Source organism: Gigantopelta aegis, chromosome 3, assembly GCF_016097555.1.
Source record: "Gigantopelta aegis isolate Gae_Host chromosome 3, Gae_host_genome, whole genome shotgun sequence".
Taxonomy (NCBI): domain Eukaryota; kingdom Metazoa; phylum Mollusca; class Gastropoda; order Neomphalida; family Peltospiridae; genus Gigantopelta; species Gigantopelta aegis.
The window spans coordinates 24,207,232-24,233,395 of record NC_054701.1 but is presented as its reverse complement, the minus strand read 5'-3'; the positions used below and the strand labels follow the sequence as shown (position 1 = coordinate 24,233,395).

The 26,164-nt window shown below is 38.2% G+C and overlaps 1 long non-coding RNA gene across 1 annotated transcript in view; it reads right to left on the bottom strand.

Moving 5' to 3' along the window:
* LOC121367730 overlaps positions 1 to 23,322 on the bottom strand; it is a 49,957-nt gene extending 26,635 nt beyond the window's left edge. Inside the window, exon 1 of the long non-coding RNA XR_005957427.1 lies at positions 23,198 to 23,322. This is a non-coding gene — a long non-coding RNA (uncharacterized LOC121367730). The remainder of the gene's footprint in view (positions 1 to 23,197) is intronic.
* Between the last annotated feature and the right edge of the window lie 2,842 nt (positions 23,323 to 26,164).

The window sequence follows — 26,164 nt, the reverse complement described above, 5'->3', positions numbered from 1 at the left end:
TATTATAAAGATGTATGTCGCCTTGCATTAGATTAAAAAAACTGCGAAAAACACAAAAACACAACAAAAAACAAAACAAAATAATATACCAAATAATACCGCCCCCTCTCCTCCTCCCCCCCCCCCAAAAAAAAGCAATAAAAAACCAACAACAATAACTAAAAAACAAAAACAAAAATAAACACAAAAACAACAAACGAACAACAAAAATAAAAAACAAACAAAAACAAACAAAACAAAAACAACACGCACACACCCGAAAAATTACATAATATAAAACACTATTGACAGAATTTTTTTCTTCTAATATCGATCGCATTAATTAAAGTAAATTGTCGATATCGACGACAATATATTATAGGTTGTTTTCTGTCTTTTTCGTAAGCACTCGCATGAGATATATCCGTACGGTAATACCTGGTTTCCATACACTCTGTCACAGGTCGGCGACTGATGCAGACCGTCGCAGATCGACACACTATTTTAGGGAACACAGCCACAGACTATCTGCGTCAAACAGATTCGTCGCAAATCTGACGCAGACGTCAGCAAAGTGTTCCCATAAAATATCTCTTTGATCCGCACTGGTCTGCGGCAGAACGGGACGTAGCCCAGTGACACAGCACTCGCTTAATGCACGGTCGGTCTAGGCTATTTCTCAGTCCAGCCAGTGCATCACGACTGGTATATCAAAGGCCGTGGTAAGTACTATCCCGTCTGTGGGATGGTGCATATAAAAGATCCCTTGCTACAAAAGAAACAAATGTAGCGGGTTTCCTGTCTAAAACGGTGTCAGAATTACCAAATGTTTGACATTCAATAGCTGATGATTAATAAATCAATGTGCTCTAGTGGTGTCGTTAAACGAAAAACAACAACAAAAATTATCTATATCAGTGTGCATCGGTCACTGATCTGCTTCGGATTTTTACGGAATACACGCTTAATCGACAAATTTCGTACTATTCCGTAAAAATACATTATAAAGGGATTAGCACGAGTTTTAAAAGATTTTTGGCAAATAACATAATTTTGTTTTACAATTTACTTACATTTTCTTGTTTGAATATAAATATCTCTATAGCCAGTGCATTTCTGCATATCGTAATGTTTTGCTGTACCTCAAAATCGAATTTTGTCTCAAATAATTCTGTTCGTACGAATTTATTATTTCTTCCAAAGGCTAATGGAATTTGTAATAATTTGGGCAAAGGTCATTCCAAATGTACTTATCCTAATTAATGCTTTACTTTTTAAAACATGTTGAGCTAAGATAGTGTTTTGAAAAAGAAGGGAAAACAGGATGTGTGTATTATTTATTTATTTATTATTATTATTATTATTATTATTATTATTATTATTTATTTATTATTATTATTATTATTATTATTATTATTATTATATTATTATTATTATTATTATTAATTGTTGTTATTTTTTAGTTGGGGGTGGGGGACTAACGGAAGTCTTGAAAACTCAGGATAGTCTCATTTAAGGCCAAAATTAATCATATTAAAATGAATATTCCCGAAAGCCAAGGAGCACTTTGGAATGCTGTTCATGTGCGTGTTGTGGTTACTTCGTGTATCAAGTATCGTAATCCTTTGAAAGACACCATTTATTTAAAGTTTTAGGCCATCCATAACGTTTTTCAGTAACTAAGTACTTAAACAGTTCAATATTTTGTTTTTGTTTTCTAAATATACTGGTAAGGAATGAGATGAGGAAAAGAAATGTTGATTTAAAAAGACAACAACAAAAAAAACACACCTTAAAAACCACAAAAACACACTCACCCAAACAAAAAACACACAAAAAAACCCAAATAACAATAAACAAACAATAATAAATAACATTTTAAAAAATGAAAGAAACAAATATACAAGTCAACCTAGGAGTTTTGTCTCATTATTTTTTTTTTTTATATATACTTTTATCTAGTTTTATTGCATTAGGCTACTCATCACATGCTGTCAAAACCTATATTTTACCTTGTTAATTATATTTCTATTACAATTTCTGATTATATTCCCAGGTATGTCCATGTGAAATGACCGTAAGTCGAACAATAGACAACTATCAATATGCATGCACGAACATCCCGATCCACCACGTACCTGTAGTTTCTACTTCTTTTTCTTTTTTATAAATCAACTCTGGTTAGCGTCTTACCAGCAAACCAGTTAATAATACCCCTTTGATCTCACATTTCATTCCTGCAATTACATTTCCGTCATAACCCTTTCTTTTATTACACCCCCATTCGTTGATAAAAACTGCCGGTTCCCAAGAAATATTCTCCACAACGTACGAGGAAGCAATACATGCCACTTACCAGCCACGTGCTCTGGCGCTAGCATGTCACGTGGAGTGCGCGTGCGGTGAGCGCCATTTTGATGCCTGACGGCATGTCTATTTAAAACGTTGATGAGCCTCCTTTTATGAAATGAATAAAGCCATGGGTTGATAATGACTAGTTATTCCAGGGCTGTAATTTTGTTTTCTGTGATTCCACGTGTGTGATTACGGGTTGTAGTTTCCTCTCGAATAACTATTAGCTTCTCGAGGGCGGCTAATCTGATAGAGAGATAATCTGAAGATTTGCTGTTCACCCTGCACGTGCCTCGCATCTAAGCAGGTACAATTAAAGACATGTATAGTATAAAAATACTGCATGGAGTCTCATCCTTTATCAGATGTAGTTAGTACGTTTAGTCTAGACAATCGTTATTCAGTATTAAGACCACTGGCGCAAAATACATAAGAAAAAAAGCAAATAACTTTGTCGCATACGTTTGGTAAATCATGGGAAATCATCACTTTGGAGGGCTATTTAGGCCTATACTAGTTAACCAATCTTGTTGTAAATTGGCGTAAAGTTTGGGGGTTTTTTTGTTGCTTAAACAGTGATAAACAAATCAATATCACCTGTTTCCTGACTTATCCATACAAAAACAGAACCAAAAATAAATTAATTAATTATGTTCGACTTCTGTATCCCAGCATCAACTAAGGATCTTAGACGAGGCAATCTGAAATGTGGTAACTGAATAATTTTACATCTATAGCAAATTTATGTCTATTTTATTTTGTTTTTCTTCCATATCGGAGCGAGATTTTATACATGACTAGTTTATATATATATAAAAAAAATCCTTGGTTTGAGCTATCCCGTCTTAGAATATGCAACATGAATTTCCACTGCTGCTGATCGGAAGGTGCAGCCTATGCGATGCCAGTGGAATTCTTCCAGTTCTTTAAATTAGCTAGGTCAACTTTTTTTTTTGGGGGGGGGGGGGGGGGGCAACTGAGTAGTTAATACAGTAGTCTAAAACTCCTTAAACGATTAAGAAGAGAATTTTCTTTAAGTTTCTATTTTAAAAAATCCGGATTTTTTTATCTGCCCCTCCCCCTCCCCCCCCACCCCCCCCCCCCCCCCCCCCCCCCCCCCCCCCCCCGCTACGGCCCTGAACTGTGTTAACTGTCTGACGGCCAAATGAATAATGTTATGTTGAAATCAAAACAAACAAACTCCTCGTACTCGAAATTTGTATTTGTGTGTTCTCAGATTTGTTTAATAATGACACAATAGCTTCATTCAAATCAATTTAAATCCATCTCTTAGACGTATTATAGTACATTTAATACGAAAGAAGGACCAAACTTTTGTGTCACATAGCCTTTGTAGCCGTGCACGTGCAAACACCGTTGGCAGACCACGTGACGAAAGGGACGTAACAGCGATGACGTTAATGTGTATGCACGTTGAACAAGCGATTACGTTTCTGGACAACTATACACTATAGGATACAGTTTAAATCGGAGATAAATTAAATACCCATTAATATTACAAGATCTGAATACCTTGTCAGTAGCTCGGACATTTATAAGTTATTATTGCGAAACATCCATTCGACTAAATGTAGGCTGGGCCTAGTTTTAAACGACAAGATGACACATCCCCACCTACAATCTTCACTTCCTGTCTACTTGTTTTAAATCAGTTGTATTGTTTTGCCTGCCATGTAAAATTTGTAATAGTTAAATGTAGGGGTAGACCTTAAAGAGACATTCCTGAGTTTGCTGCATTGTAAGATGTTTCCGACTAATAAAATGTTTCTACGATTACACTTACATAAGTATTAAATATATTTTCTTGTTTAGAATATCAGTGTCTGTATATTCAATGTGTTTCTGGTCGTCTTAATACTTGCAAGAAGCCCAAACTGGATTTTGTTTTCAAATAATTTCGTACGTACGAAAAAAACATGTTTAGGAAATAAAATGAAATGAACCTAGTACAAATATTACAACGATCAGAAACATGTTTAATATACAGCCATTAATATTTTATGCAGAAAAATATATTTGATATTAAATTACAATCGTTAAAAAGTCTCTGTTAGTCTATTATATCTTAAAAATTGCAGCAAACTCAGGAATGTCCCTTTAATATAGGCATCGCACGTTGATCAATCCCCAACGTTAACACAAACGTCAATAAATATTGTTTAAAAAAAAATAAACAAAAGTTCATTCTAATTTCATCATAATTAATAATAAATAATCATTAAAAAAAGATTTTCGCCATTATCAATTTGCACTGGAGCAGCTTAAAAAAATAAATAATAATTGCAATGCTAGAACTTTATTAATCACTTAACTTCATAATTATATTTAGACTGATATTTGTTTTCAAAAGGCGTTGGTGCAGAGAAGGGTGGTGATAGAAATTCACACTCGGGATGACGACAACCTAAAATATTTTTTGCTTGGCCTTATTGTGGATTTACATAGATAGAGACGAATAGTGTATGACATTATTATACTTGGTATATAAGATGTGCATCAGTCTTATGCCTACAATATCTGTATTTGGTAAATAAAGAAAGCAACAACAATAACAACAACAACAACAACAACAAAAAATAGCAAATAAATAAATAACCTCGCGCGTTGTCATAAATAAAGGTTTAAAAGCCACCAAGAAAATAAAATACAAACAACAACAAAATAATAATAGTAAATAAATAAATGGTATTTTAAGGTATCTACAAAATCGTAATAGAACTTCAAAAACAACGTTTCTTGTTTGTTAAAATTGAACCCCTACCACCAGATAATTTCTGTAAGCGCCTATGGATCTCAAACTGGCATCTGACATCTGACTGCGTTTTACGATTTGAGAATAGCCCACCAAAAGAAGGAGGGTTCCATTTCCAATATGACACTCGACATTACGTCACTAATTAATTTCTTTGGCTTCACGGACAATACCCAGTCGTAACAATTATATAAAAGGCGTGCCAGTTAAACTCGGACAAGACTGGAATCCCATGACCGGACGCATATTTTAACCATTCTTTGTATTATTCTCTGTCACCGTGTTTGTAACACCTGACACAAAGTCTTTAATCGGATAAAGTTCTGTTTTACAAAACATTCCATACCGTTGTCAGTGTTGTCTGTTAGCTGACGCCTGGTAAACGGTTGATGAAGTCATTGAATGTATTTAGCTAGCAAACAGATTACGCATTTTGTGTACACATTACGGTATTGTATACAACATCCCAGCGGAGACGACGTTCATTTTCAATATGACATTAGTTAAACTTTGTTTTGTTTAACGACACCAATAGAATAAATTCATTTAATCATCGGCTGTTGGAAAGAAAGAAATGTTTTATTTAACGACGCACTCAACACATTTTATTTACGGTTATATGGCGTCAGACATATGGTTAAGGACCACACAGATATTGAGAGGAAACCCGCTGTCGCCACTTCATGGGCTACTCTTTTTCGATTAGCAGCAAGGCATCTTTTATATGCACCATCTCACAGATAGGGTAGTACATACCACGACCTTTGATATACCAGTCGTGGTGCACTGGCTGGAATGAGAAATAGCTCAACGGGCCCACCGACGGGTATCGATCCCAGACCGACCGCGCATCGAGCGAGCGCTTTACCACTGGGCTACGTCCCGCCCCTCGGCTGTTGGATGTCAACTATTTGGTAATCGTGACACGTAGTTTTTAGAGGAAACATTTTTTTATCATAATGAGATTAGTAGCAATGGAAATTTTATATGCGCCATTCCACAGACAGTACAGTACATGCCACGGTCTTTGATATCCCCAGTCGTGTTCCACTGGTTGGAATGAGAAATAGCTCAATGGGTCCACCGACGTAGATCGATCCCAAACTTGTCATTTATGTCTAATAATGCTTATATCCACTCAAAAGCCTACCTGCTCCCATTTATGTGGGGACAGTGTGGGGTAGTGGGGGCTTTGGGGGTTGGGTGGGGGTGGGGGTGGGTGGGGTGTAGGGTAGAGATTGTGTCAGGCTAATTTTAAAATATAAAACTAAAACAATTTGTGTGTGCACGACGTTGTTCTCTAACCAACGTTGTCGTTAAAACAGTATTAACAACATCGTCACCATTATTTACGCTGGACTATTAGCATCACTGCCGTGGCGCCACACACGCTATATTTAAACAAATCACGTCAAACGTATATGACGAGGATCCTATCCAGATTTCCATACCCACACACAAGATTGCATAATTAATTAATTTTCTGGCACCTCCACTACAATACCACATCTAATCGCTACTTATTAAATTCACATCAGTGTATACGTGTTGTTAACGTCACAGGCTGATATTCCCGCCCCTACTGCGTCATCGTGAGTTTTTCCGCTTTGTTGCAGTACATCAGTAGTCCGGTAACGACGTTTTAATATGACATGGTCTGCCATGCACAATATGGCAATTACTGGGTGATGATCGCCAGTATTGTGGAGACTTCTCACACTCTTTGTAACACCGGGATCAGTAAACACCGTGAGAGACATGTCAATTGAAAGATGGAGTGTTGGTTGGTAGATGGAATATAATTCACGAACCTTCCAGACCTCCATATTGCATTTAAGTTTGGCATTCAGTAGATGCGATTCAGCTGTTTTGTTTCAAAAATAAACTTTAGTGTTTGTTTGATTTGAATAGAAATTATGATTATAGTGGTGGTGGTGGTGGTAATGATGATGATGATATCAATAAATGATGATGCTGGTAATGGCGTTGGTAGCGACGACGACGACGATGATGACGATGACGATAATGTAGATGATGATGATTAAAAGATGATAATGATGATGATGATGATGGTGATGGTAATGGTGTTGCTAGTGATGACGGTTGTGGTCAAGATGATGATGCTGATGATGATGATAATAATGATGATGATGATGATGATAATGATGATGATGATGATAAAATCATAATTAACTTGTGTTTTATGTTATAACATCAGATAATTAATTCCAGAAATGAAACACACGATATTTAATTACAAAGAATTATTACTGAGCTCGATTATTCAGAAACAACAAAACAAATGGAAGATTTTTTTAGTAAATGTGGTAGCACTATCTACCCTTTGTGTTTATGCTGGCAAATCATGTGTGTGTCTGGATTAGTATTTGTGTAAAAGACAGAACATGAACTGTTAGTATATTTGTGGTAGCAAGTATGCATGAACAGCATTCAATATCAAGAAAATAACAAATCAAATTAGTGAACTATTATAATCTCAAGTGTCAAATTTTACTATTTGGAGATTCAAATTTAAGTGTCCAGATAATATCTCTATATTTAAACCTGTTCAGAATTTTCATATTAATAGTAAGCGTTTCGAGACCAATTAACCATTCAACCATTCTAAGTGTTTGTTATTATTATTTATTTCTTCTACACCTTCCTGTCTTCTATCCCCCCTCCCCCCCCCCCCCCACACATCTATCTTTATCTTTATTGTAATATTGTTCTAGCCATCTTGATGTATAACATGTATATTTGTTAAATGTAGGAAGAGGCCTTAATATAGGCACTTGCCTGTTAGCCAATCCCAAATTTGATCTGCGAAAAAATATTGTTTAAACCAATATCAAGAAAATGATGATGATGATGATGATGATGATGATGATTTCAACAAGAATCAATACACAAAACAAATCATGACACCTAGGATGGATATGTCTTGCCAATAACCATACACGATTAATAAGTAAGCCAGTGATAATAATATAAAATATTTCAGCTTTTTCTTTGACTCAATATAATGTGAGTTTCAATTAACTTATCTTAATGGTCATTAATTCAACTTCCTTGTGGTTTACAGGCGACAGGCGACGCAGTTTGCAACAGAGTACACTTGTCAAACTTATCATGCGTCGCCAGCCGACCGTTCGCCAAGACATCTCTTAATGGCAGTGTGACTGTGCAACACATGCGATCATTGCGTGATGGTTTCCTACTTTGTCCGACTCTTCAGAATTTCGGATCCGGTAAAGAGCACGGAATGCCATGTTTGCGGTGTGAAACCAGCCCTGAAGATGTTCAGAAAGTCGTGGATTAGATATGGTCTGTTGTACGTGGATCCTTCTTGGGCGTTTTGAAAATAGTGCTCATTAGCTTGGAGTGCGATTTAGCTCAGTCGGTAGAGTATTCGCCTGATGTCTTTTGGTAGTAGAATCGAAACCAGCCCTGAAGATGTTCTGTAAGTCGTGCATTAGATATGGTCTGTTGTACGTAGATCCTTCTTTGGTTTTTGAAAATGGTGCTCATTAGCTTGGGGCGGGATTATTATTATTTGTTTAGATCAGTCGGTAAAACGCTCGTCTGTTGTGCTATGGTCGTCGGATCGAAACCCATCGGTGGACTTATTATCTGACTGTTTTCCCCTGTCTCACCCAGTTCCCCATGACTGGTTTATTAAAGGCCGTGGTATGTCCTGTAACGTCTGTGGGTAAGTGCTGTTAATTGGAATATGTAGCTGGCATTATCTGACTGTTTTCCCCTGTCTCACCCAATTCCCCACGACTGGTTTATTAAAGGCCGTGGTATGTCCTGTAACGTCTGTGGGTAAGTGCTGCTAATTGGAATATGTAGTTGGCTTTCTTTAAGACAATGATTCCGAATAATCGAATGTTTTTGACATCCAGTAGCCGTTGACTACATAATCAATGTGCTCTAGTCGTGCCGTTAAAACAAACATTTAAAATTTAACTTTTTTTAGCGCAAAACTTATACATCACAAGTTGTGGATTATTGGACTTGTCAGGAGTTTTTATTCGTCACGGGTAGTGTGTGTGTGTGTGTGTGTGGGGGGGGGGGGGGGGGTTAGCTCAGTGGTAAAGCGCTTGCTTGATGCGCCGTCGGTTTAGGATCGATCCCTGTCGGTGGCCCTATTGGGCTATTTCTCGTTCCAGCCAATGCTACACAACTGGTGTAACAAAGGCCGTGGTATGTACTATCCTTTCTGTGGTATGGTGCATATAAAAGATCCCTTGCTGCCAATCGAAAAAACAGAGTAGCCCATGAAGTGGCGACAGCGGGTTGCCTCTCTCTATATCTGTATGGTACTTAACCATATGTCTGACGCCATATAACCGTAAATAAAATGTGTTGAGTGCATCGGTAAATAAAAGATTTCCTTCCTTATTCGTCACATCTACAATCATGTCGCATGCAAGTGAATATTCTCCATGACATTTCAAACTGTATATGATATTATAGTTACGATAATAAAATATGTTCTGTACGTAGCAGAATAAATAATTAAATGATTTGATGAATGCATTTGGAAGGACATTGTATTATGAAATATATTTGTATTCTTTAGAAATGTAAATATATTTGATTTCACTGTATTTTGTTAGTCTTTCTTAATTGTACGAAGTGGCTTATCTGATGTCTTCAAAGGGTTTTTTTCTCATAAATTGAATGAAAAATATTTCATAAATAATATTATAATCATAAAAGAAGGACGTCCACCGTGTTAAGATTGGAAAATGGAAAACGTTCAACAACTAATAAATAGTTTTTGGTGATGAGAAACCATGAGGCATACCCTAATACATGTCTTTGAAGGCCAGAGTATTTAACCTTCTGCTGATATTTTGCTTCGCTTCCGTGATCTTGTGCTTTCCCACACTTATAGCAACCATGATCTGTTAGGCCATGGATATAAACATAGGGTAATGATCCCTACTACAACGTGTGGGAGGCTCCAACCAGATCAGTGACACTTCGGGGTTGCATAACTAATTAATTTGTTGGCAGCCAATAGTGTTTAGAAAGGAATTAGGCTCTGTTGCTAAATGACATTCCTGCCCTCAGTATTTCACTGTAGGTGTTTTGTTTGTTTGTTTGCGGTCCATCACCTGCCTGCTAATATGTTTTTAATCAGTAGGAGTTATTCTGATCAATGACAGAGATCATGATCATGATGGTGCGATGATTGCATGGTAGCCCACTGAATGACTGCATGCCAGCCTCCCGATGATCACCCATACTAGTACTGTTCAGAAGATCGTGTGATTTGGAGTATTGGGTTTTGTAAATTCCACTTCAAAATCTGTATGCACTTTTTTACGGCTATCTGGCTATCCGGAGATGGGTTCCGGGACAGACATGCTCAAAACTCTAGTGGTATATGAGCATGTTAAAAATATTGGACTTAGACTTGGATTTTTTTTTACAGAATAATTTGTCGATCTACCTACCAACGAAGATTGGACGTAGATAGACGCAAATCAAATACAGTTTTTATGGCAACACCGACATCTGCTTCGGATTGCGAAGGATCTAAAGCTTGTTTTGTTTAACGACACCGCTAGAGCACATTGATTTATTAATAATCAACTATTGGATGTCAAACATTTGATAATTTTTGATACGTTATCTTAGAGAAAACCTACTAATTGTTTGCAATAAACACAAAGGATCTTTGATATTTAATTTCCACATACAGGACATCAGATACCACGGCCTTTGATGTACCAGACGTGGGACACTGCTTGAGACAAGAAAAAACCTCAATCAGAGAATGGTTTTACTGAGGTGTCATTCTACAATTAAAATACCTCAGGGGAGCGTTGTACACACTGAGCTATATCCCGCCCTAAATTTCACGTTAGACAACGTTTAGTGATCTCCAAAAGATGTACCTTTATGTATAGAATAGTGGTTTTGATTTGTGCCACTACCCCCCCCCCCCCCCCCCCAGTTACAACACTACTTGAATCAGATAAATAAAGTCCTGTTAGGAAATAGTATTTATTAAAACAAAATGTACAAACGTCTGTATAGCCACAAATAGCCTGACTATTGTAGTACATGTATATAAATTACCTTTTTATTTCTTTTTTTTTATTTGTATGTTAAATAATAATATTAATTGTGCATGTCGTAAGCTGTTATTGGAAATTAGCACAATGGTTCGAATCCTGGTAGTGGAGGTTGATTTATCCGTTATATATTTAAGTCGACGTAGGGAACGGGTGTGTTCTGAATGCAAGAATACAATTATAACCCAGTCAGGACCTATAACAGTACAGCTACCCGTGTCACACTGCTGCAGGCTGTAGTTTTCTTGATGATGAGTATGCTGAGGTGTGGGTACAAAGTTCTTCTACTGGCAAAAGCTAGCGGCAGTTGTGTTACCAAATAGTTATTGTTTAAAATGCACTGCGGTGCAATTAAGCAAACATCTCTTTCATTTTCTAATAGCTGCTAATTAAACATAATATAGGGGTGTGGTTAACACAATTATTTCTTCTTTTATTCCCCATTCTTTTTTTTTTCTTCTTTTTTTTTTTTGGGGGGGGGGGGCGGGGAGGGAAGGCAAGCACAAATTACCAAAGTTCGCCTGTGGGTGGGCTTTCTTCAGCTGTTCAAAACATACGCAACAAAAGAGAACAATTTATTTACACTCTTTATTGTTGTTCCACAACAGCATTGAAGAGGAACACGACAACAGCCAGAAAGTAAGTACTTACATAACTAATTAATTACTGTTAGGGAAACCACAAACACACTTTAATTAAAGGTACATTAGATACAAAGATTTCACTGAACTTAAACGAATGAGAGCGCACCCTTCGGGGGTTTACCAAGTGTATCTATTCACTTGTTTATCAGCCAAATGTATTTTAAATCTAACGGTTCTTATGGTGACAAAACAATTCGGATAAGTCGATTACGATTGTTTGGTTTTTTATTTACGCCTTAGTGGATGTAGACTCAATGAAACATTAAAGACAATGCTGTTTCCAATAGGAATTTTGATATTTGTTCACAAGATATAAATGTCCTGTCCTAATCGGCTTTGTGAAGTATTTTCACAAGAAAATGGCAGTTATGAACTTTGTTTAGAAAGGTAATTAACAATTACAAATTACTAATTACTAATTTCTGTAGGTGTTAAACAGGAAAGGTGCAAGCCATAACGTTGTAACATGTTTATTGCATAAAGTATTACATAACACTTATAGCAAACATACAATGAAAAATACAAAATAAATGTAGAGTCAGTGACTCAGTAAGTAAGAAGGCTAGTTGAAGAAAATACCTGAAAGTATAAAGCTGTGCGGAACAATTATAACAATAACTGGCGTCTCTGCATAGCAAGATGTACATATAAAGCTGTGCGGAACAATTATAACAATAACTGGCGTCTCTGCATAGCAAGATGTACATATAAAGCTGTGCGGAACAATTATAACAATAACTGGCGTCTCTGCATAGCAAGATGTACATATAAAGCTGTGCGGAACAATTATAACAATAACTGGCGTCTCTGCATAGCAAGATGTACATATAAAGCTGTGCGGAACAATTATAACAATAACTGGCGTCTCTGCATAGCAAGATGTACATATTTTGCTAAATTAATAACCATTTTAGGGGTATCACAAGACATTAGCCTATAAAACTTTTGGATATTTGGTCATCTATTGTAAATCTTATTTAAATACTGTTGTCTTAAATCTCTATACATTGGGCAAACTAACACAAGCAGTTTAAGAATAAAGTTCTACTTGATTCTGTTTTACAAGAATTGTGAAAAAAACCCAACTAGATGTTTATATGAAAGTTACAAAAATAATACAGAATTTGAAAAGAAAATATGCTAATAATTTGTGAACATTCGTTAAATTTTATACACTCTGTGATGTCAGATCCACTTATGATCCGTTTTGTTTAACAATACCACATTGATATATTAATCATTGGCTATTGGATGTCACATATTTGGTAATTGTGACATATAGTCTTAGAGAGGGAAACCCGCTATATTTTTCCATTAGTAGCAAGGAATCTTTTACATGCACCATCTCACAGACAGGATAGTACACACCACGGCCTTTGATATACCAGTCGTGGTGCACTGACTGGATTAAAAAAATAGCCCGTTGGGCCCACCAACGGGAATCGATCCTAGACCAACCGCACATCAAGCGAGCGCTTTACCACTGGGCTACGTCACGTACACTACTTATGATCTGATGCATGTGTGAGATAATCTTCACCTCCTTCACAACAAGTAATATTCATGCTAAACTTAAAAGGGACTATCTTGAGTTTTCTGTATTGTAAGATGTCTTCCACTAAGAAAACTTTTCTAACGACTAATATGACATATTAAATATAGTTTCTTGTTTAGAATATCAGTGTCTCTATATTCAATGCGTTTCTGGTCGTCTTAATATTTGTAAGAAGCTCAAACTGGATTTTGTCTTCAAATAATTTCGAACGTACGAAAAAAATATTTAAAGAAATAAAATGAAATTTAACCTAGTACAAATATTAGAACGATCAGAAACATGTTTAATGTACAGCCACTAATATTTTATGCCGAAAAATATACAATCGTTAAAAAGTCTTTGTTAGTCGATAACATCTTAAATATTGCAGAAAACTCAGGAATGTCCCTTTAAAGAGTAAACGAGCAAGAGATGAAAATTTAGCAAGAGATGAGAATAAAATAATATTCTCACGAATGTCAGCTATTTTCTTAAGCCACTTTTAGTGCAGTAGTTGTTTGGAAAATAGTACGCATCATCACGCTGTCAAGGGACATAACTTTATACAATATCACAGATTAGCAGCTCGTCACGCGATTGCATGGTCCGATCAAACGGTGTCGAATTAAAACTCCGTTCACAGATGGACCAATGAAATGTAACAATAGTAATGCTACTTGGCGATCTTTAGTAGGCGGAGATAAATAATTGTGACACTAAATGTATCCCTAAGTCGTGCTTTGTAAACACGAACAAGTATAGAATGGAAATTAATTAGTTACGTAAATGTGTAAAGCCAAGATGAAAATGGGGTGCACATACATAATTTGATGGAAGTGAACAATCCTAAACCAGCCCCCACTATTCCTCCTTTTACCCCTCGTTTTAAACAATTAAAAACAAAATACGTACGTACGTACATAGCCACATAAGCGTACGAGAATGGGGGGGGGGGGGGGGGGGGGTCTTCAGATTCAGGCAAAAAAGACAGAAACATTCGGGTAAATTAAGCTGGTCTGAACCCTTTTCATCATGTATTTCCACCGTTCTACTCCGTGTAAAAATGCGTGGCGATTTGTTTGCAACCCTATATAGCTGTTTGGCAGTAATACTGATATGAATAAACGCTGTAATCCAGATTCGGGCATTTTTGTTTAATTTACCGGCCTCGGTGGCGTCGTGGCAGGCCATCGGTCTACAGGCTGGTAGGTACTGGGTTCGGATCCCAGTCGAGGCATGGGATTTTTAATCCAGATACCGACTCCAAACCCTGAGTGAGTGCTCCGCACGGCTCAATGGGTAGGTGTAAACCACTTGCACCGACCAGTGATCCATAACTGGTTCAACAAAGGCCATGGTTTGTGCTATCCTGCCTGTGGGAAGCGCAAATAAAAGATCCCTTGCTGCCTGTCGTAAAAAGAGTAGCCTATGTGGCGACAGCGGGTTTCCTCTAAAAACAGTGTCAGAATGACCATATGTTTGACGTCCAATAGCCGATGATAAGATAAAAAAATCAATGTGCTCTAGCGGCGTCGTTAAATAAAACAAACTTTACTTTTTTTGTTGTTGTTTAATTTAGGCAAACATCAGCCTGCCCACCCCGTTACAAAAATAGGAGCCCGTACGCCTATGCATATCTATATTATTGATCGCAGACATCTTAATATAAAACATATCTAGCCCGCTAGAGAGGGTGCGGAATAAGAAAGATAAACAGGCATAAGTTGGGAGTTGGGGAGGGAGGTTAGGAAGAGAAAAAGTTAAATATATATATTTATTTTCGCACACAAATAAACGTTGAGTTAGTTCAAAATATAAATGTAATAGATTAGTATCTTTAGATGAAACTCCAAATGTCTTGTATTTTTCTCTACTGATCGAAAAAACAGTAACACCGCTTCCGGAAATGCGCAGTTTTAGTTATCGCCGTCGATAATCACGTTTTTTTGTGCTGAACAAGTACAATACGAAATGAAATACCCACCGGGATCTCTGTTAACTGTTAAATCTGCTAACTCAATCTCAATTTCGCCTTCGTTTCGTTAATAGCGGGCGTAGTTTCTGTTAAAAGAAGACGCTAAAACGAAAAGTCCATGTTCCAAAATAAATGTCTTCTTTCTCGGAGCGAATAAAAGTTATATAATTTCTTTTCCACGTCTGTTTGGGCATAACTATCAAACGACTCGGGTCTATCGCAGGATAACAGCGCCTTTCTGATTAAGCGTATAATCCCGTTAGCACGTGCAGCACAAGGCAAAACGGCAATTATTGCAAAATGAAACTGTTCTGAATCATTAATCTTGCAACTTTCATATTTACACATTTATTTTAGTCAGTGCTACATCCACTGTTAAAGCGGCGGCGTTCCTTTCGTTGCCAGTTGTAAAGTCGAATTTTAAAATCACCCGCAACAGCTGTCGTTACCCCCGCACAGATGTTATAATGGGGAATGAGGAGAAATTGTGACATAAAAACGACGTATTTTGTTATTTTATTTTCTTTCATTCACAGGACTTCAAGGCACTATCGGGAGATAAATTTGCTTTGGACAAGCATGTTTTCGGCGGATAATTGTGATGAACAAAACATCGACAGTTGGTTAAAAATAACAACTTGGAAAATATAAACACTTCCCGTTTATATTCCTCAAGGATTCATACATATAATGTATTTGCGAATGTAAGCTATGTCAGGAATTCAAACTGTTACTTTCCTTGTTGCTTTTATTGACTTATATAATATTTAGTATGCAGTAATAATTATTACTACTACAAGCACCAGCACCACCACCACTACCAACGCTACTATTACTACTACTACTACTACTACTACTACTACTACTACTACTACTACTACTACTACTACTACTACTGCTGCTGCTGCTGCTGCTGCTGCTGCTGCTGCTGCTGCTGCTACTGCTACTGCTATTGCTGCTGCTGCTGCTGCTGCTGCTGCTGCTGCTGTTACTATTGTTACTACTACTACTAGCATAGTTTGTTTGCTTTAAACTTTGCGGCTCATAGGCATAAAATATGCAATGATACATAAACAAACATATGCCTGAGAGATCGTGTACTTGGAGGATGGACATTCAAATGAGTTGAGAACGTAAATGTGTGGCCTGTTTGAGGTATTTACCAAGAATACAGAGTTCGTTTTTGTTTTGAACAGATAATCATTGTACAATTTTATACACCGATGGTTTGAACCAATAATATTTCATAATATAACGAGATCATAGATCTATACTCTTCAAAAGAAGAAATGCAAAACCACATTGTCGTAACATTTGGAGAATTGATTTAATTACCAAATGTTGCAGGATTGTTCACAATTCACTCTAGTCCATTGTGAGTAAGTGATAGGACACACCACCAAGGTCAAGGTCATCTGGAGTCAATACCGGGTGTGGCCTTCGCGTGTGTTGACAACTGCCTGGCACCGCCTGCCCATTGAAGCAACCAGAGTACGGATGACGTCCCGGGGGATGGTGGCCCACTCGGCCTGCAAGGCTGCTGCCAGCTCGGGCAGGGTCTGGGGCTGTGGTTGTCGCTGTCGGAGGCGTCGGTCCAACTCGTCCCATAGATGCTCAATTGGGTTCAAATCCGGTGATATCGATGGCCAAGGAAGGACATTAATGTTGTTGTTCTGTAGGAAAGCCGTTGTGAGACGTGCTGTGTGAGGCCTGGCGTTGTCATGTTGGAACACTGCGTTGGCGTTGGCCATAGCTGGAACGATGTGTGGCCGGAGGATCTGGTCAATGTAGCCCTGTGCATTCAGGTTGCCCTGCACGTGGACCAGGTCAGTTCTGCCAGTGTGTGAGATGGCTGCCCACACCATGACACTACCCCCGCCGAATCTGTCCACTTCCTGCACGCAGTTTGCCGCATAACGTTCACCACGACGCCTATACACGCGACATCTTCCATCATGACGTCGGAGCAGAAATCGGGACTCGTCACTGAACCACACCTGTCTCCATCGCAGTTGAGGCCATTGTCGATGAATCTGGCACCACTGCAGTCGGAGTCGACGGTGTTGTGGTGTTAAGATGACACCTCGAACTGGACGTCTGGCACGAATTCCTACCTCACGTAGGCGGTTCCGTACGGTCTGGTCGGATATCCTGCGCAAACCTGGTATTGCTGCGGCTGTGGAGGTGGCAGTAGTCAATCGTTCCCGAAGGTGGCGTACCCGGATGTAGCGGTCCTGCCCGGGGGTAGTGACCCGTGGTCGACCGGATCTAGGGAGGTCACGTGTTGATCCATGTTGCTGGTAACGGTCCCACAGTCTGGAGATGGTGCTTGGGGACACATGGAATGCCCTGGCAACGGCCGTTCTGGATTCGCCTGCGTCTAGTCGGCCGATGGCATTGTTTCTCTGCGGTTCACTGAGACGTGGCATGTCCTGGATTGTCAACTGTCGGCCAGATACAGAGGCCAGGCAAGCGAACACCCTGCACTTTTATACTGTCGGAGTTCATGTTGCACGTGCAGACAACGCACGTGCAGTGGTGACATGGTTTGCACGTGGCTGCGTTTTTGCGAATATTCACATTTTGGAACTTTATTGTACAGTAGCTGCGTTTTATCGAATGTAACCGTGGGAATGTGTTTGGGACATGCAATGACCTTATATTCACAAAGCATGAACCGGTAGGAAACATAAAATCGGAGTTATAACCCATTTGTACCCTTTTGCGTTTCTTTTTTTGAAGAGTATATATACAATGGACATATCAAAATAAAGTTGTGATGTTCATCTTCTATGTAGTCCTTATTACACAATTTACATTTTCTTTCTGATCTTTCATTGCCATAACATCTCCCTTTTTTAATGAGAAGTTGATGGGAAGAAACACAACATTCTATAATTAGTGTCAGGAATGAGATTCTAAGGTAATGTTGTAAACAAAAAGTGTGTATATATATATATATACACACACACACACACACACACACACACACACACACACACACACACACACACACACACACAAAAAAAACAAGTTTAGCAACCCCTGTATTTTTGACAATGACTTGTCTTTCGAGGTTTGGCGTTGAAAGCCTGATAACATAACCTCGGAAAAACAAATGTCTTTTGCAAGAATACATCTTTGACAGTAAGGAAACATAACAAGTGTATCCAGTTATGAAATTTTAATCATGATTCTGAGAAGAATTCCAATATGCTGTATTTGAGCCATAAACTGAGGTACAATAAGTATGGAGGTGCAGAGTCAGAAACACAAATCAACATCATGACTGATGATGAAAAATGTCATTTGAAGTCCACATATCACATTCATGACACAAATCATCAATAGCGGGTAAACCCGCCACGTGCCCGGATGACAGCTTCCACCCTTCGTCTCATCTCTCCAGTAAGTCGTCTGATCTGCTGCATGGGTAACTTCTTCCATTCTCGATGACGAGCTGCTTCTAATTGTGCCAGAGTCTGTACAGGTGGGGTCAGTGCCTGTACTCGACGCCCCAAGATGTCCCAAACATGCTCTAGCGGGTTTAGGTCAGGACTCATGGCCGGTCAGGGCAGTGTCGTCACAGCTTCAGTTTGGAGTAAAGCTGTTACTGCTCGGGAACGATGTGGCCTAGCGTTGTACAGAGGTATGGTGGCGAGTGGATGGTTGTCAAAATGCGGCACAACAACTGGTTGCAGGACGTTGCGAATATACCAATCACCATTGAGGTTGCCTTGGATGTTGACAAGATCCAGCTTACAATCATGTGACAGGCAACCCCAAACCATTACTGAACCTCCACCATACGGGGCCGTAGGTCATATGTTCCTGGGTGTGTAGGCAGCATTTTTATGTCTCCAAACTCTCAATCGGCCATCTGTGACATGGAGCAGGAACCGGTTTTCGTCGGACCAATGAACTCTTCGCCAGGACCTCAGATTCTAACCTCTTCGGGCCAAACACCACGCTATACGGCGTCCCTCGTGATGATCAGCAAGAAAGGGACACTTGATGACCCTTCTGGCCTTCAATCCCGCAAATTTCAGACGATTCCTCACTGTTCTGGCTGACATCCGTCTATTGGGTAACCATTGGCTATTCAGAACAGGAGACGTAGCAAATGGTTGACGACGTACGAGCCGAAGCAGGGCTGTGAAGTCATGCGCGGTCTCCCTGACCGTGGGAGATCCTTTACAGCATTGGTATGCCCGTGTTTTCGTATCAGTCTGCTGATTGCAGTGTAATAATACCCCAGTTGACGTCCTATACTTTTGAAGGTCATGCCGGTCGCATGCATACCAATAATACGCCATCTTTGGGCCTCTCACAACAGTCGGCGTCCCATATTCAATGATTAAACTTCAACAATGCAAGACGTTAAATGTCAACAATTGCAGTGTATTGATACTGCATTTTGAGCAAAACATAGGTGGCATGATGCACGAACATGTCGTTCAGTTGTGGTACGTCACAGTTGTCATTGTTCTATCCTATTATTTCGATGGAATACCATTCTTTACATATTCGTCACGTACTTCGCAGATTTTACGAATGGGGCTATTTCAGTACTAATTATATCTAGGGGCGCTTAACTTTTTTCTTTGTGTGTGTGTATATATATATATATATATATATATATATATATATATATATATATATATATATATATATATATATATATATGACATTAAGGAGATTTGTCTATTATGGCATCTTTCTCTTGAATAAACTGATCAGTTAAGCGTATTTTAAAACAAAAACAAGACTATCTATATGTTGACTAAACCAAACAGCTCCAACACCTATAGATAATAGTAGAAATCTTACCTTATAAAGCCAGTTAGAGGGGTTCATATGTTCTGACATATCTTCATATAATGCTTTTAAAATACATTTGTTTGTAGGAGTTTCAACCAATATTTAATTCTTCTGATTTTACACACAATGTGCAAAGGCTACTACTACTGCCATTACTATAACAACAACAATAACAACAACAGCTGCTACTACTACTAATACATCTACTACGACTGCTACCACTACCACTATTACTACTACTACTACATCTACATCTACTACTACAACAACTACTACTACTACTACTACTACATCTACTACTATTACTATAACAACAACAACAACAACAACAACAACTACTACTACTACTACTACTACTGCTACTACTACTACTACTGCTACTGCTACTGCTACTGCTACTGCTACTACTACTACTACTACTACTACTATATAGCAAACACTGTGAGTGTTTGTGAATGGCACTTGCGTTCAACCCAGTTCGGGTGTCTGGTTACTTGTTCACAGTAATGGATAACGTAGTCACTTCACCTGGAATGATTTAAGTCGACTTCATTTAAACGACTCTTCATTTGTTATGCATTTCAAGGCAGCAGCATAAGACATTTTAGAGTATACCTTTACTAATGTATGTGAATATGTTAAACTGTCACTGATACTACTGTTGAAATTGATAAAGATTGTTTTTTGGTTTTTTAGTTTTTGCAATGTTTGCAACTGCGTTTACTAGGTTATCTATATTACTATCACTACAACTACTACTGAAAGAATAAATTAACACCCCAGCACAAAAATACACAATGGTTATTGGGTGTGAATATCATTATTTATAAACAAAAATTAAATGTGTGAAAACAGCGTAAAGAGCTGTGGGGGAAATGCTGTCCAATACAAATATCAAGGTAAGTATATTTTAAAAATTTGTATAGAATTTCAAATCAAAACGTTTTTAAAAGTTTAAAATTAATTCTGTGTGGAATGTAAAATATTTCTACAACATTTCTGTTAACATTACAATGTATATCTTTTTCCATCGGCTTCAGATCATTCCACTTCACACTGACAGTGTATACTACTACTACAACTACAATACACACACGCACGCACGCACACATACACACACACACACACACATATATATATATATATATATGTATGTGTGTGTGTGTGTGTGTGTATTTGCATGCGCGCGTGTGCATGTATGTGTGTGTGTGTGTGTGCATGTATGTATGTGTGTGTGTGTGTGTTTGCATGCGTGTGGGTGCATGTATGTGTGTGTGTGTGTGTGTGTGTGTGCGTGCGCGCGCGTGTATATGTGTGTGTTTGTGTGTGTTTGCATGCGTATGTGGGTGTGGGTGCATGTATGTGTGTGGGTGCATTTATGTATGTGTGTGTGTTTGTGTGTGTGTGTGTGTATGTGTGTGTGTGCGTGTGTGTGTGTGTGTATGTTTGTGTGTGCGCACGCGCGTGTATGTGTTTGTAAAATAATACGTTTTTCAGTTAAATAACTTGGAACAGTTTCTGTAAATGAATTGAGAAAATTTAAAAAAAAAATAATAATAATAACTAAAAAAGGGGGAAAAAGACTCTTCTTATTCTGTTGATCCCTCGAGAGCACTACACGACAGACCTGACAACCAGATCGTTAAAAAAAAACCTACACCCAGTCTTCTGTTTATGCTTACACTTCACATCCGAGTGCGCTTTCCTCCCCTCTCCCCGCAGACTTCGTTCCCTACACATCAAAGACACCGCCACGCAGAAAATGTTAGCAACAACTTTTCATTTTCATCTGCACGTCAATGTCCATCAGAAAGCCAACAATTTCAACAGCCGCAGTGCACGTCCCAAGGTGCCGCTTACAACCTGCTAGTCTTTGTCAAAGTTAAACCTCTATTTTGAGTTTCATACACACAGAAAATGTTTAGAATTTTTTTTGAATAAGCAAAGTTTAGATTATTAGTCAACACTTTACGTAACATTATGCCAAATAACATCTCAGCGAGTAGCTTTATATAGCACTTTAGATAGCACCAAGTAAATAATACAACCATACTGTGTGGAAATTCGAAGTGAAATTCACTTTTAATGGAGCACCAAATACTTAATACTCATGATATACTATGTGACAGGACTTCTTGCCATAAGTTTTTTCCTGTGTTCTTCGATAAATTTTAAGTACAAATTGCAACAGTATTTATGTCTATGTTGTTATATGTTGAGTGACGTGTTGCATACAGGAACTTTAGTTACATACATATATTACTATTTTCATCTATGGGATTAAATGGGTGCTTTACATTCTAAAGTGGTAGAAATATTAGCAACAGAAATGCTTGGAGTTTATAGAGTCCAACAGTGATTAAAACAGTGGTAACAAAATAAATATACAAAAGCGAACAAAGAGCAGAACGGATATCTAAATATTGTAATCAAAATAAAGTAGAAATGTCATAGAAGAAATATGTTTTTGAATGAATCCATTAGCTTACATTGATATAATAAGCATTAAAATATTAATTACACAAACAGTTTAAGGTAATAAATGAATGAATGTTAAATGACACCCAGCACAAAAACACACATCGGCTATTGGGTGTCAAACAAAGGTAAGTATATGGAAACGATTAAACTAAAAATCAAACTTATATAATTATGTTAAAAAACAACAACCCAAAACCACAGGGCAAAGAGCTGTGGGCAAAAGAACAATACAACACGAATATCACGGCAAGTATATTTTAAAACTTTGTATAAGATAATAAAAGCGATCCAATTTAGTTATATTTTAAACAGATTAATTGATGAATTTATCAATGTAAATTACTCTTGAAACACTATGACACTGTAAAATATTATCGTATTTGTGTTCCAATAAGCTGTGAAACTGTCGTAATTTTTATACATGTTAAATTTATATATATATAAAAAAAAAACTATCGATACTAGATTTTCTTAAAATTTTCTCTTTATTTAGTTTTCTGCAAATTTGAATTATAATACATGTATTATAATTCATTAAGTTACCTTTGACATACCACTCGTTCAACACTGGTTAGAACGGGATAAAAACCAGTAGGTCCACTCATGTAGATCGATCACGCCACCCATGGCACGTCGGGCGGAGCCTGATCCACTGAACTACATCCCGCTCCGTGAAGTATGGAATGCATTCAGATAAGACGCGTGATTCGCGCGCACGTCTGCTTCTGTTTTCCTCACAGACGACACTTCAAAAGAAGCAGACGTCAGACTTGATTTGGAACCATCCAGATGAGTTCTCTTTGATGATGTTCTTTTCTTCTTCTTTTTTTGACACCACGAAATCAGTGGCGGATATAGAGGGACCTACATCTCATCTATTTTTCATATAACTAAAACGTTTGAAAACACAAAATAAAAACATTTACATGACTATAAGTATCTATGGAATATTATTTTATTACAATCGAATCTGGAATCCCCTTCCAGGGTGAGATTTAATGGAGTTTGTCCAGGTACCGCCTGACAGCAAATTGCACCCTACCAAAACAGCCCCCGATGTAGCTCTATAATATTACATTTTAATACAACTGTTCCAGTCAGCACGTCAACACCCTTTTTAAACCATGTATCAACCGGGTATCCGAGGAACGTTGATAGCTCTATAATATTACATTTTAATACAACTGTTCCAGTCAGCACGTCAACACCCTTTTTAAACCATGTATCAACCGGGTATCCGAGGAATGTTGATAGCTCTATAGTCCGAATGTTCAGCTGTCCGAAGGTTCAACCCTAACCCTAACCCTAGGTTCAGTAGTCCGAAGGTTTATAGACCTAAGCCCGGACTATTGAATCTTCGGACCATTGAACCTTCGGACTATAGAGCGGTCCCCGCAGGAATTGCTAGATCGCCAATGTAATGGAAAGCACAGTTTGCGAATAATAAAATATAGGTTGATATCTGCATTGTGTTCTTTGAATACGATATAAATTTATACAAATAAAACAACACCATTTCAAAATATACTCAACGATAGCTGAACATGCTTTAAATACTAAGGTTCCGAAATTATAGGCCTACAACAATAACAAAATCGCAAATATACAAGCTAACAAGCAGTCAAACAAATAAACAAACAAACAAACAAGAAACTGAAAGCAAATCATCTCCCCACCGCCACCCAACAACCCCCCAAAATGTAATAAATTAAAAAAAACCCATAAAACCCCCCAGAAAAAACCAACCAAAAACCCAACAAAAACAGTAACAGCAACCACAAAACTCCCCACCCACCCACCCACCACCCCCCCCACCCACCCACCACCCCCCCCAAACAAAAAACCCAACAAAAAACAAAATCAAAAACAAAAACATGCAAAACAAAACAGTAAAGTAGAAAAACAAAATGAGAAAAACAAAACACACACGCACGTGTACACACACACACACACACACACACACACACACACACACACACAGACGTTTAAAGGGACACTTTCCCCCCCAAAAACAACAACAGCAACAGCAGCAAAAACAGCAAAAAAACAACCACCTTTTAGAATTTAAAATAAAATCTTGGAACTTAGACTGTTTTGTATGCTATTAGTCTAGACATTATTCTTGATCTTGATTCCCACTGTAAGAGATTTATTATAACTACTGGTCGGAACTAACAAGCACGACATTGTGCTGCACACTAAAATGTATTCAGAAACTTTGAGATTCTGGCATTGTGAAGTGTGGCGACATCATGTCTGATCTCGGGTAGATCTTCAAACGTACGCCAAGGTCTCGCTAAAACTGCCGCCAGTGCGATGCCACGAGAATTCATCGACACCAATGAAGCAAACATATTGTATTTAGTTCAGTAATGCACGCGTAGGACTGACTTTATATATTCATTCAATTCAACAAAGAAGTCGTCTGCAAAGTCGGAGGATTTTGCAAAAGTTAAGAAGATCTATTTAAAAGGGAGATAACCTGGTGACAGAACGCGCGTGATACCCAATTGTTATGGATATAATAAAAATCTCAATTTGAATATAATGGCAGACGGGAGATATTTCGCATTGAACTGTTACCTGAGCAGACGTTGTTCGAACAGAATAATTCTATCTCTTAGTTCGTAATTGAAACTCGTGTCTTAGGTTGTGTGGGTTTTTTCCGTTAATAAAAAGACAACAAACGGCTGTATAGTGTCGTTTTGTTATCAGTGTGTCTGTCACCATACGACTGATTGTGTGTACTCGGAGAAAAAAGGAAACCCGTTGAGACTGTCGGAGTATTTCATCTGAACGCAGATTTATGACGGGGCGCAGCGGGTACCCACCGTGAACCGCAAATAATACTCCCTCCAGGGTTGAACCAGTGCTGGCTAAAGATGCCACCGCCAGGTACAACTTGTAGTAATGATTTACAACCGCCTCCACTGTAAACTGCAGTAAGTAAAATACAATTCAGCCACAGCCACTAAGGGTTCGATCACACGATACAACTTCACAGCTTCTACAGAAAAAGGAGAGGGGGAGAAGTTGGTCCGCTAAGAGGAATCGATCCATCGACCTACGACTCTAAAAGCAGACGCCCTACCACAGCGCTACATCAATATATCCCAACTCCATTTTCACTGACACTTTTTAAACCAGTACATAATGTAAAAAGTACCCACTGAATTATTATTATTTTTTTTTTATCTCGTCAAAGTTAAAAAGTGGAATTGAATGTCTCTTGGCTGGTTTAATCAATGAATATCTGTCAACGGGGAGACAGTTCATAAAGCGAGCGCTTCTTACAATGGGCGCTGATCAATCCCTCTGTATGATAGGGTTCGTACAATTATCATCCAATTTCCAAAACGTCGGAAGCCGGGGATACACGATTGTCAGCGCCAACAAAAAGGCCAGCTCCATTCAAGTGCTTTTCAAATGGCTTTGGACTTTTCACGTCTTATTGGGGGTGATCCTCTCCAAGGATTACCAGCACCATGCCAGGTGTATAAATATAGCAAA